General features: G+C 37.2%; 1 pseudogene; it reads left to right on the top strand.

Moving 5' to 3' along the window:
- Nucleotides 1-1510: 1510 nt before the first annotated feature.
- Nucleotides 1511-4969, top strand: LOC118933554 (kinesin-like protein KIF15; annotated as a pseudogene).
- The last annotated feature ends 5620 nt before the right edge of the window (nt 4970-10589 follow it).

Genomic DNA, 10589 nt, shown 5'->3' with positions numbered 1-10589 from the left:
TTGTAGGCAGTACATAGATGGGTCTTGCTTTTTATCTGTTCTATTACTCTGTCTTTTCATTGGTACATTCAGTCCATTTACATTTAGGGTGATTATTGAAAGATATGTACTTACTGCTATTGCAGGCTTTAGATTCATGGTTACCAAAGGTTCAAGGCTAGCTTCTTTACTATCTTACTGTGTAACTTAACTCGCTTATTGAGCAATTATTATAAACACAGTCTGATTATTCTTTATTTCTCTCCCTTCTTATTCCTCCTCCTCCATTCTTTGTATGTTAGGTGTTTTGTGTGTGTGTGTGTGTGTGTGTGTGTGTGTGCTCTTTTGTGTTTCCTTTGACTGCTTTGACTGCTTTTGTGGGTAGTTTTTTTTTTTTTGCCTTTAGTTAGTATTTGATTGTTCTGCTTTCTTTGCTGTGATTTTATTTTATTTTCTCTGGTGACATCTGTTTAGCCTTAGGAATGCTTCCGTCTAGAGCAGTCCCTCTGGAATACCCTGTAGAGATGGTTTGTGGGAGGCAAATTTCCTCAATGTTTGCTAGTCTGAGAATTGTTTAATCCCTCCTTCATATTTAAATGATAATCATGCTGGATACAGTGTCCTTGGTTCAAGGCCCTTCTGTTTCATTGCATTAAATATATCATGCCATTCTCTTCTGGCCTGTAAGGTTTCTGTTGAGAAGTCTGATGATAACCTGATGGGTTTTCCTTTGTAGGTGACCTTTTTTCTCTCTCTGGCTGCCTTTAATACTCTGTCCTTGTCTTTGATCTTTACCATTTTAATTATTATGTGTCTTGGTGTTGTCCTCCTTGGGTTCCTGGTGTTGGGAATTCTGTGTACTTCTGTGGTCCAAGAGGCTATTTCCTCCCCCAGTTTGGGAAAGTTTTCAGCAATTATTTCTTCAAAGACACTTTCTATCCCTTTTTCTCTCTTCTTCTTCTGGTACCCCTATAATGCGGATATTGTTACGTTTCAATTGGTCACACAATTCTCTTAATATTCTTTCATTCCTGGATATCCTTTTATCTCTCTCTGCCTCAGCTTTTCTGCGTTCCTGTTCTCTGATTTCTGTTCCATCAATGGCCTCTTGCATCTGGTCCATTCTGCTTTTCTGTCCTTCCAGAGATTGTTTTATTTCTATATTCTCCCTTCTTAGCTCTTGCATATTTCTCTGCAAGTCCATCAGCATGGTTATGACCTTTATTTTGATTTATTTTTCAGGAAGATTGGTTCCCTCTCAGGGAGGATGTCTGTGTGATTCTGGTCTGAATCAAATTCTTCTGCCTTTTCATGGTGATGGGCAGATGGCACGTGTGTCAGCTGGGAGAACCAAATCCTTTCCTGCTTGCTCCTCGCGTTTCTCTCCTGGGAAAACCGCGACCCCTAGCGGCTTGTGCTGGGCAATTGCACACAGACGGGGTCTCTCATGCAGAAGGGATGAGACTGAAGGATACAGGTAACATAAACTGATCATTGAACAACTTGGGCCAAGTGATTACTGTACTTGTCGATGTGGGCAATGGGAAACAGAGACATGTCTGCTACAGAGACTCCAAACTCACCTTACTCCGGGATTCCCTTGGAGGTAATGCGAAAACAGCCATAACTGCAAATGTTCATCCTGGAGCCAGGTGTTTTGGGGAAATCCTGTCAACCCTTAAATTTGCTCAAAAGCCAAACTGATTAAAAATAAGGCAGTGGTAAATGAAGACACTGAAGGAAATGTGAGAGAGCTCCTAGCTGAAGTGAAGAGGTTCAAAGACCAGCTTGCTCAGCTTGCTTCAGAAAGCTTCCTGAGCACAAAAAGAGACTAATTACATGAAGTATTTCCAAGAGGCAATGTTATTCTTTAGGAAAGCTGAACAGGAAAAGAAGTCTTTGGTATGAAAAGTTACCCAACTAAAAGATCTTACCCTCAAAAAAGAAAAATTTATACAGTCTAATAAAATGATTGTGGAATTCCACAAGGATCAAATAATGCACCTGGAGAAACTTCACAAGGAGTCTTGGGGAAATTTTCTGCCTAAGGAGCAGGTCGTTCGCTGTCAGAATTAAGGGATGAGGTTCAAACCCTGTGAGAAAAAATAGAGCACCACCCCAGAGTGGCAAAGTATGTTATGGAAAAATCATTCCCTCAGGGAGAAGAATAGAAAACAGATTATTAGAGCCCATGAAAAGAGCCCAAGAAATGGATGCTCAGATCATTGCAGTACTAGAAAAAGCTTTCTCTGAACTGTTTGCCACAGAGAAAAGTGACAAAAACCAAGTTGCCTCCTTATTATAGGGTCAGCAAGGATTCTCTCCTAAAACTCTGAAAGAGCCATGTTCATTAGCAAACACTGAGAAGCAAAGATCACAATTCCTGCAAATTCAGACAGAACTGAACAATTCATAGCAAGAATATGAAGAATTCAAAGAGCTAACTAGGAAAAAGCAACTAGAATTAGAATTGGAGCTTCAGTTTTGACAAAAAGCAAACCTTAATCTTGAAAACCTTTTGGGAGCAACAAGGGCCTGCAAGTGGCAAGAAGTTTCTCAACTGAATAAAATTTGTGCTGAAACACTTAAGAATATAGCTACATCAACCAAGGCATATCAACTTTGGTCTCAACCTGTACCAAAATTAAGCCCAGAACTGGGGAGCTTGGCTCTGTGCACATTAAGAATTCTAGAAAATTAGATACTGATATCTCAAGTGGTACTGGCTCTTTTAAGATGAGTAAACAAGCTTTTGAGGCCATTTCTGAAGAGCTTAGAATGGTGCAGGAACAAATCAATGCCCTTTCAGTTAATTTGGATGATGAAGAACATAAAAACCTAAAGCTTCAGCAGCACATACACAAAGTGGAGTAACAGTACAGATGCAGGAGCTTTTTTCATCAGAAAGAACTAACTGGACCAAACAGCAGCAAGAACATCTTACAGTTGAATGTTGTTGAAAAGTAGCTCCAGGACACGCAAGCGAAGAATGACTTTTTGAAAAGTGAAGTGCATGATTTGAGAGTAGTTCTTGATTCTGCAGACAATGAGCTCTCTTCGGTGAAACTGGAATATTGTTCATTCGAAGAGTCAGGAGAAAGAACTCAATAACCTTTCTGAAAGACACATCCACATACAGCTTCAACTTGATAATGTCAGATTAGAAAATGAAAAGCTTCTTGAGAGCGAAGCCTGCCTACAGGATTCCTATGACAACTCACAAGAAGTAATGAAGTTTGAAATTAACCAATTTTCAAAAAATCTCCAACCTGCAAAAAAGAAAATGAAACTCTGAAATCTGACCTGAATAATTTGATGGAGCTTTTTGAGGCAGAAAAAGACCGCAATAACAAACTATTATTACAATTTGAAGAAGATAAAGAAAACAGTTCTAAAGAAATTTTAGAAGTTCTTGAGGCTGTACGGCAGGAGAAACAGAAAGAGAAGGCCAAGTGTGAACAGCAGATGGCAAAAAGTACAAAAACTAGAAGAGAGTTTGTGTGCTACTGAAAAAGTAATCAGTTCTCTGGAGAAATCTCGAGAGGCTGACAAGGAAGTTGTAGCTGACCTCAGGAGCCACACCCAGGAGCTAAGAATGTCAGTCTGTGAGAAAACAGAAATTATTGATACCCTGAAGCAAGAAGTAAAGGACGTAAGTTTCCAATTCCAAACAGCTCTGTTTTGGTTGACAAAGAAGAGAGCAAAGACTTGACTAAGAGACAGGAAGCGGAGATTCTGGACCTGAGAGAAACCATTAGACTGAGAATACTTTCTGAGGACATAGAGAGGGATATGCTCTTTGAGAATCTGGTTCATGCCACTGAGCAGCTAAACCTGCTCATTGAGGCCTCGAAAAAGCACTCAGTTACTGCAGTCTGCCCAGGATGAGGCCCTGATCCAGGAACTTCAGCACCAGCTAAACCAAAAGAAAGAGGAAGTAGAACAGAAAAAGAATGAATATAACTTCAAAATGCAGCAACTGGAACTCGTGATGGATTCTGCTGCCGAGTACCCCCAGAGCCCGAGAACACCACCTCATTTTCAAACACAGTTGGCAAAACTCCTGGAAACACAAGAACAAGAGATAGAAGATGGAAGAGCTTCTAAGATCTCTTTCCAACACCTTATAACAAAGTTAAATGAAGATAGAGAGGCCAGAAATGCTGAAATCCTCAGAATAAAGGGGCAGTTGTGTGAAATGGAAAACCTACACCTGGAAGCTGAGCAGTTGAGAGAGAAAACCTGGCTTCTGCAATATCAGCTGGATGATATTAAAAGACAAAGAGACAATAGTCAACAGTTATCTAGACAGTCAACAGCTGAAGAATGAACAAGAAGAAATTATCAAAGAAAGACTTGCTAAAAAGTAATTACTTGAAGAAGTGCTGAAAATGAAAGCAAACCTAGAGGAAGTCCAGAGTACCCTTCAGTAAAAAAGAGACAGAATGCCTTAAAATGACTGAGGAAGTGGAGTGAACCAGAACTTTAGAGTCTAAAGCATTCCAAGAAATGGAACAACTGAGATCAAAGCTCAAAGAATTGAACGAAGAAAAGGAAAGAATATTCCAGAAGAAGGAAATGTTAAGGAACCAGGTGGAATTTCTTGCTGAGAAAAATGGAAAGTTGGCAGGTCACCAAAACCTGTACCAGAAGATTCAGTATGTAATGCGGCTAAAGAAGGAAAATATCAGACTTGCTGAGGTATTAGAAAAGCTATGTGTTGAAAATGTGTCTTTAAAAGAAAAAGAATGAATCATAAGGGTCCTGGTCAACTACCTAGGTATCACCTTGTTTGGAAACTTTTTTCCTCTTAATAAAAGCAAGACCTATCTTTGTGCACTTAGTAGAGCTGTAATTATTAATTGTGTGTTTGGTGGTGGGAGCTGGCCCTCAAGTTTCTGATGAACATTTTGTGCTCATACACAACCTATGGCAGTGGCAAACTACTGTTTGGAGGTTTCCACCCCATCAAAGCTTTAAATCATCTCTAAGTACTGGGAAAACTTTTTGCCCTTTAAAAATAAAAGCCTGTTGCTAAGGTTTACAGATTTTGGCCAGATCATCTTTTTCCTTAGATACTGCCATAATCTCCTTTGCATCTTATGTCAGAAGCTCTAACAACATATGGTGCTTCCAAAACTTGCCATGAGTTTAATGACTATTTGTGCAGCCTGTATGAAAGACAAACTTGTTAATACAGTTTACTTTTGTGTTCCTACTTTTAGTGTTATAAGCATTTTTTATGACTATAAATACAGCTATTTTTCAAAATGCAATAAAATCATTAAATAGTTTATAAAATTTTACTGATGTTTCTATTTTAGATTTATTCTTATTCTAATATGATTTTCCTAACTGAAATCTGCCAAGCCATGACAATACTGGAGCCTTCACTAAATAACATAAGTAATCTAAGTGACTTAACAAAACAGATGTGCATTTCCCACTCAAAGGAAGTCAATCTCCAAAGGTGCCTTCAGGCACCAGCCCATGGGTCCCACACTCAAGCATCTGATTTCCAAGGTCCCCGAGGAAGAAGAAAGAGACAATGAAGAAAACAGACACTTTTAAAATTATTTTGGTTTCAAAGTGACATTCATCTTACATTCATTTATATATTCTTTGCTTATTGCTTCTGTATCAAGTTACTACAAACCTGTGGCTTAAAATAACACAAATTTATTGTCCTGCAGTTCTGCAAGTCAGAAATCTGTAGTAGAGCTGCATTCCTTTCTGAAGCTATAAAGTAAAAACAGTTTTCTTACCTTTTCCAGCTTCTAGAGGTTGCTTGCATTCCTTGTCACATGGCTCCAGTCCACTTTCAAAGCCAGCAACAGTCATCCAACTCTTTCTGAAGATACCATCTGTCTTGCCTGAGGGTTTCAGCCATGGGCACGTTCACTATTGATTCAGCAAGACTGAGAAATCATTCTATTCTCATGATGGTAAACCCGCACCCAGCATTCCGCAAGTCTACCCACCTCCACCCAGAGAGCGGGAAACGGCTCTTTATATAGTGACTCAGTCAATACTAGCTCATTGCTTACAGATGTGCAAGCAGTAGCCTAGCAGTAGGTCAATCATATCATCAAGTAGTTTATAGTCAGGTGAGGATCCTGGTGATAGGAACCTCCATTTTCTCCACACTATCTGGTTCTGACTCTTCAGCCTCCTTCTTCCCTATGTAAGAACACTTGTGATTACATTGGCCCGACCCGATTATTCAGGATAATCTCCTTAAAATCAACTAATTTGTCACCTTATTTTCATGTGCAACTTTTATTTCTCCTTTGCCATGCAACCTGACATACCCAAAGGTTCTGAAGATTATGGTTAGTTATCTTATGGGCCATTATTCTGCCTACCAACTCATATTCACTCATGTTGGATGTTGAATATCACTTGCACTCACCTATAAGAGCCATGAAATGTAATTCCTGCTTCAGAAACTACTTCCCAAGAACAAATCTACAGTACATAAAATGGGCATAAAGATAGCCATCTTTCTCTGCTACAGAAATCAATTATTCTATACCTTGTGAGCAAGCCGTTACTTTGAAACCAACCCATGAAATGCCCCCAGTCTGATTACTTGTTGCTACATACATACCCCAAACTCTTTCTATATATAGTTTTATTTTTATTTAGGCACACATATTCTGCTCCTATTCAGATGTTATTCCAGAATAATCCCACTTCTCACATTTGTATCTCATTAATAAATGCACATTGTTATCTGGAATAAACCCAAAAATTAAAAAAATCCATACTGTCTTGTCAATGGGTTTTAGCCCCATGCAAGTTCACTATGGAGTCAATGAGACCAAAGAAATGACAATGGAATGTTCTTGGGGTAAAAGGGTTTATGCCCAACTTAATTCCCATGGTGGCAACGTCAATCACTAGGATCCATCTACTCAGAGCAAGTCTGCAGCAAGCTGATCTCTGCCTCTGGGCTTCTCTACTCCATAGCTGTCTCAGTCCCTGTCCTCAGCACTGCCACCACTTCAGCTTTTGCTCTCCTGCAGCCTTGTAACCCTGCAGTCATGCAGCAGCAATGCCGCCATTTCACACAGAACACTGGGCGGAGCTCTTTATACAGAGTTAATAAGGATCTATTGCCCACACATGTGTAGTGCACTAGCCAACCAGGGCCAGGTGAGAATCCTGGCCATAGGAACCTTCACTTTATCCACACCTACAATCATAACATTATTTTGTTTGGCTTTTCTACAGTCCTCTTTTTCTCTCTCTCTTTTGTAAGATATTCTTAATGCTTATTCCATTTAAAGGACTGTGTTGTAGGCAGTGCACTATTATTACTGAAGTCTTCTTAGCCTGGTAATAGTGTTAGAAAGGGTGTTTTCTAAACTTTTGATTAAGTTCCAATTTTTGGAGTGCATATTGGACCTGTGTCTTGGGTGGGGGAGGATATAGCCTTTTTAAGTGTTTCTGTCCCTGCTTCAGGGATAGTTTTTTTCTCCTTTACCCCTAATAGCTTCCTCAGCTCCAGCAGGTATTGTCCACTTTTCCTGTTCCATTCCCAGGAAAGGAGCAAATTAAGCCTTGAACCTCAGACTTAGTAGAGATAGAGGGGCTGGGGCTGGGTGGAGTTCCTTCCCCCATCTGCAGTATTTCATCAGAGTCTTTTGATGATGTCTTTCCTCTACAAAGTAAGGCTTTGTTCAACAAGAGGAGTGGTACAGGTGGATTTCATGGAGACTGCTCTTCCCCTCCCCAGGCAGCACCATAAGCACGTGTAAAAGTATGAGGACCACCTGTGAGTGTGTTCCCAGGAGAGCTTCTCACTCTCACACTGGCTCACACTCAGCCTCTAGCAATTCATCAAAATTGTTGCTTTAATGTCCAAACAGCTTGAGGGCACTGAGGGGCTCTGCCCAAGGTAAGCAAAAGAACAGGTTCTATTTCTCCCTGTAGCTGCCTATCTTTCCATATTTTCAGTTGGTGGTGTGCCCTGTTATCTCAATCTCTGAAAGGCCCAAGAAAAGTTATTGTTAGTTTGTTCTGTTATTTCTTCTTCTGGAAAGGGCAGATTTGACCTGTTCTCAGCTCTTTACAAGCTAATGCAAATACTTTATAGCTTGTTTCATGATAATTATGGTTTGATTTTTTTTTCAACATTAAGATTTTGAAATCATCTCAAATACCTTTTTGGTGAGAATATAGATTATTTTTTCTATTATGATTAAAAAATGATTTTTTTGTTTCTTTTTTGTGAGCTTATTTTCTTTTTTGGCTGTGATGCATTCTTTACCCTTTTTGAGCCATGCTATGTGTATTATTCAAGGATATCTAGAGAAACAGAATTAATTGGATGTATATGTATAGAGAAAGATATTGATGATAAGGTATTGGATACCAGAATTATAGAGGGTGATAAGTCCCGAGATCTGCAGTTGGGAAGCTGGAGACTCAGGAGAATGGTGGTGAAGTTCTTAAACTATCTTCTATTTTCCTCAGTACAATAAGTGTTTAATTATTGTAAGTTTTATAAAGAGTTTTCATTAGTAATATGGAAAATTTTTATTCCATTATTCTTCTGCAAAAAACTCAGTTTTTAACCGACAAAATTTGCAACCATTTTAAAAATTAACCTAGCAGAGGAACTTTGATATAGTTTCATGTTATATCTACCTAATTCAAGAAATGTTATATATATATCTGAATAGCTTTTCAAATAATCATTATAGCATTTATTTGGTATTATTCTTCATAATTCTTTATACCACTTTAAATAAAGTGTTTTTCTATAAGAGAGCACATTTTTATATGTTTATTATTGGATTCTTTACTAACTCTGATATCCATTTTTAAGTAGCCTTTTTATGTTGAAGGAATTCGCATACCTAAAATGAAGTCTAAATTCATGCACCAAGACAGAGAACAGTATATGAAATTAGATTGTGAATACAACTCTACCATGTATTTGAGGAAACAAAACAATGAAAACAGAAATGTTCTATGAATTTTGTGCACCATTATTTCACCTTCGTTAGGGGAGGAACTAATTTTTCACCAGAAAAAAACTTGCAATCATATATATTCTTAGGTTTAATATGAATGTCAACAAATTTAATAGACACCTACAAAACTAAATACAGTCGAAACTGCTATTATATATAACTTTTTAAAGTCAACCTTAATGTTTGCTATTATATATAACTTTTTAAAGTTAACCTTAATGTTTTCAAAACTTTTGTTATATTTTCTTGAAATTGTAATGCAAATTATCTTATATGGAAAATTATACAACATAAAAAGTATAATAGTTCTGTAAGAATTTTCATTTTATAATATTTAATTACTTTAAAAATATTCTATCTTATAAATAAGGTGATCCATGGAGGATCACTTTCCTTGATTCACATATTGATTGTTTTCTATGATCCCACACATATAGTTGTCCTTTCAAACCTACACTATCATTTTTATGCTTCCTGACAAGTAATTTAAGAATTTAATATAAACTCATGATTTCATAAAACTAAATAGCATATCCTCTAGCTTTCCTGTAGAGTCCCTATACCATAGGCTCCACCAGGCAATAAAGTATATAATGATGCCACAACACTGATTTGATTTGCTTGATTTTCAGAACTCTCCCTATCCATTTTGAATAATACAGCCTTTAAAATAATTTTTAAAAACTCTATTCTTCCTTTATGTCTATACTAGTTCATATTATGAATTGGTTTATAAATATCTTTTAGGAAGTCATAGCTTACAGTCAATTAGTTTGCTAAAGATTTGACTGCCTTTGAAAGACTGATAAATTTTATATTATTTGATTCATGTCATCTTGCAAATACTCATGAGTTCCTAAAAAAATATTGATTATTTTATCTTTATAACTTGCTATGGACTGAACTTTCTCCCAATTTTCATATGTTGAAGATAAATAACCAGTGTGATGGTATTTGAAGATGGGACATTTAGGAGGTAATCATGTCATGAGGATGGAGCCCTCATAAAAGGAATTGGTTGCCCTTATAAGAAAAGACAGGAGATGATTTATCTCAGCCACCTGAGGATATAATGGGAAGACTTCAGTCTGTGAGCCAGGTAAGGACACTCACCAGACACTAGATCTTTTGACACCTTGATCCTGAACTTCCTAGACTCTAGAGCAGTAAGAAATAAATGTTTGTTAAAGTCACCCAGTCTTCAATATTCTATTATAGCAACTTGAACTAAATCAAAACCATTAGACAGTTATGGCCACATGGAAATGTAACATATTTTTCATTCCAACCAACATCAAAAAGTTTAAAGAATAACAAATTAAAAATGAATAAAATTTAAAAGTATGAAACAATTATATATCTTTAAACTTTCCCATTTTTAGGCTCATGGCACATTTCTACCTTATATAATCAATACAAATAACTGAAAGAAGAAATAATTGGGTTAATGATTTGAAGGAAAATTTATAAATAAAATCTAAATATTTTTCCTATATAAGACAATCAGAACAATTTGAAATAGAAGGCCCCAATCTTGAATTCTATTAAAATAATTCCAGTTCATATTATTCAAATTACACGTAGTGCCATTTCACTTTTCCATATAATATAGCACATACAGACACT

Source organism: Manis pentadactyla, chromosome 6 (assembly GCF_030020395.1).
Source record: "Manis pentadactyla isolate mManPen7 chromosome 6, mManPen7.hap1, whole genome shotgun sequence".
In the NCBI taxonomy this organism is placed as follows: Eukaryota; Metazoa; Chordata; class Mammalia; order Pholidota; family Manidae; genus Manis; species Manis pentadactyla.
The sequence above is the reverse complement of the archived record's forward strand: the minus strand, read 5'-3'. Positions and strand labels throughout refer to the sequence as shown.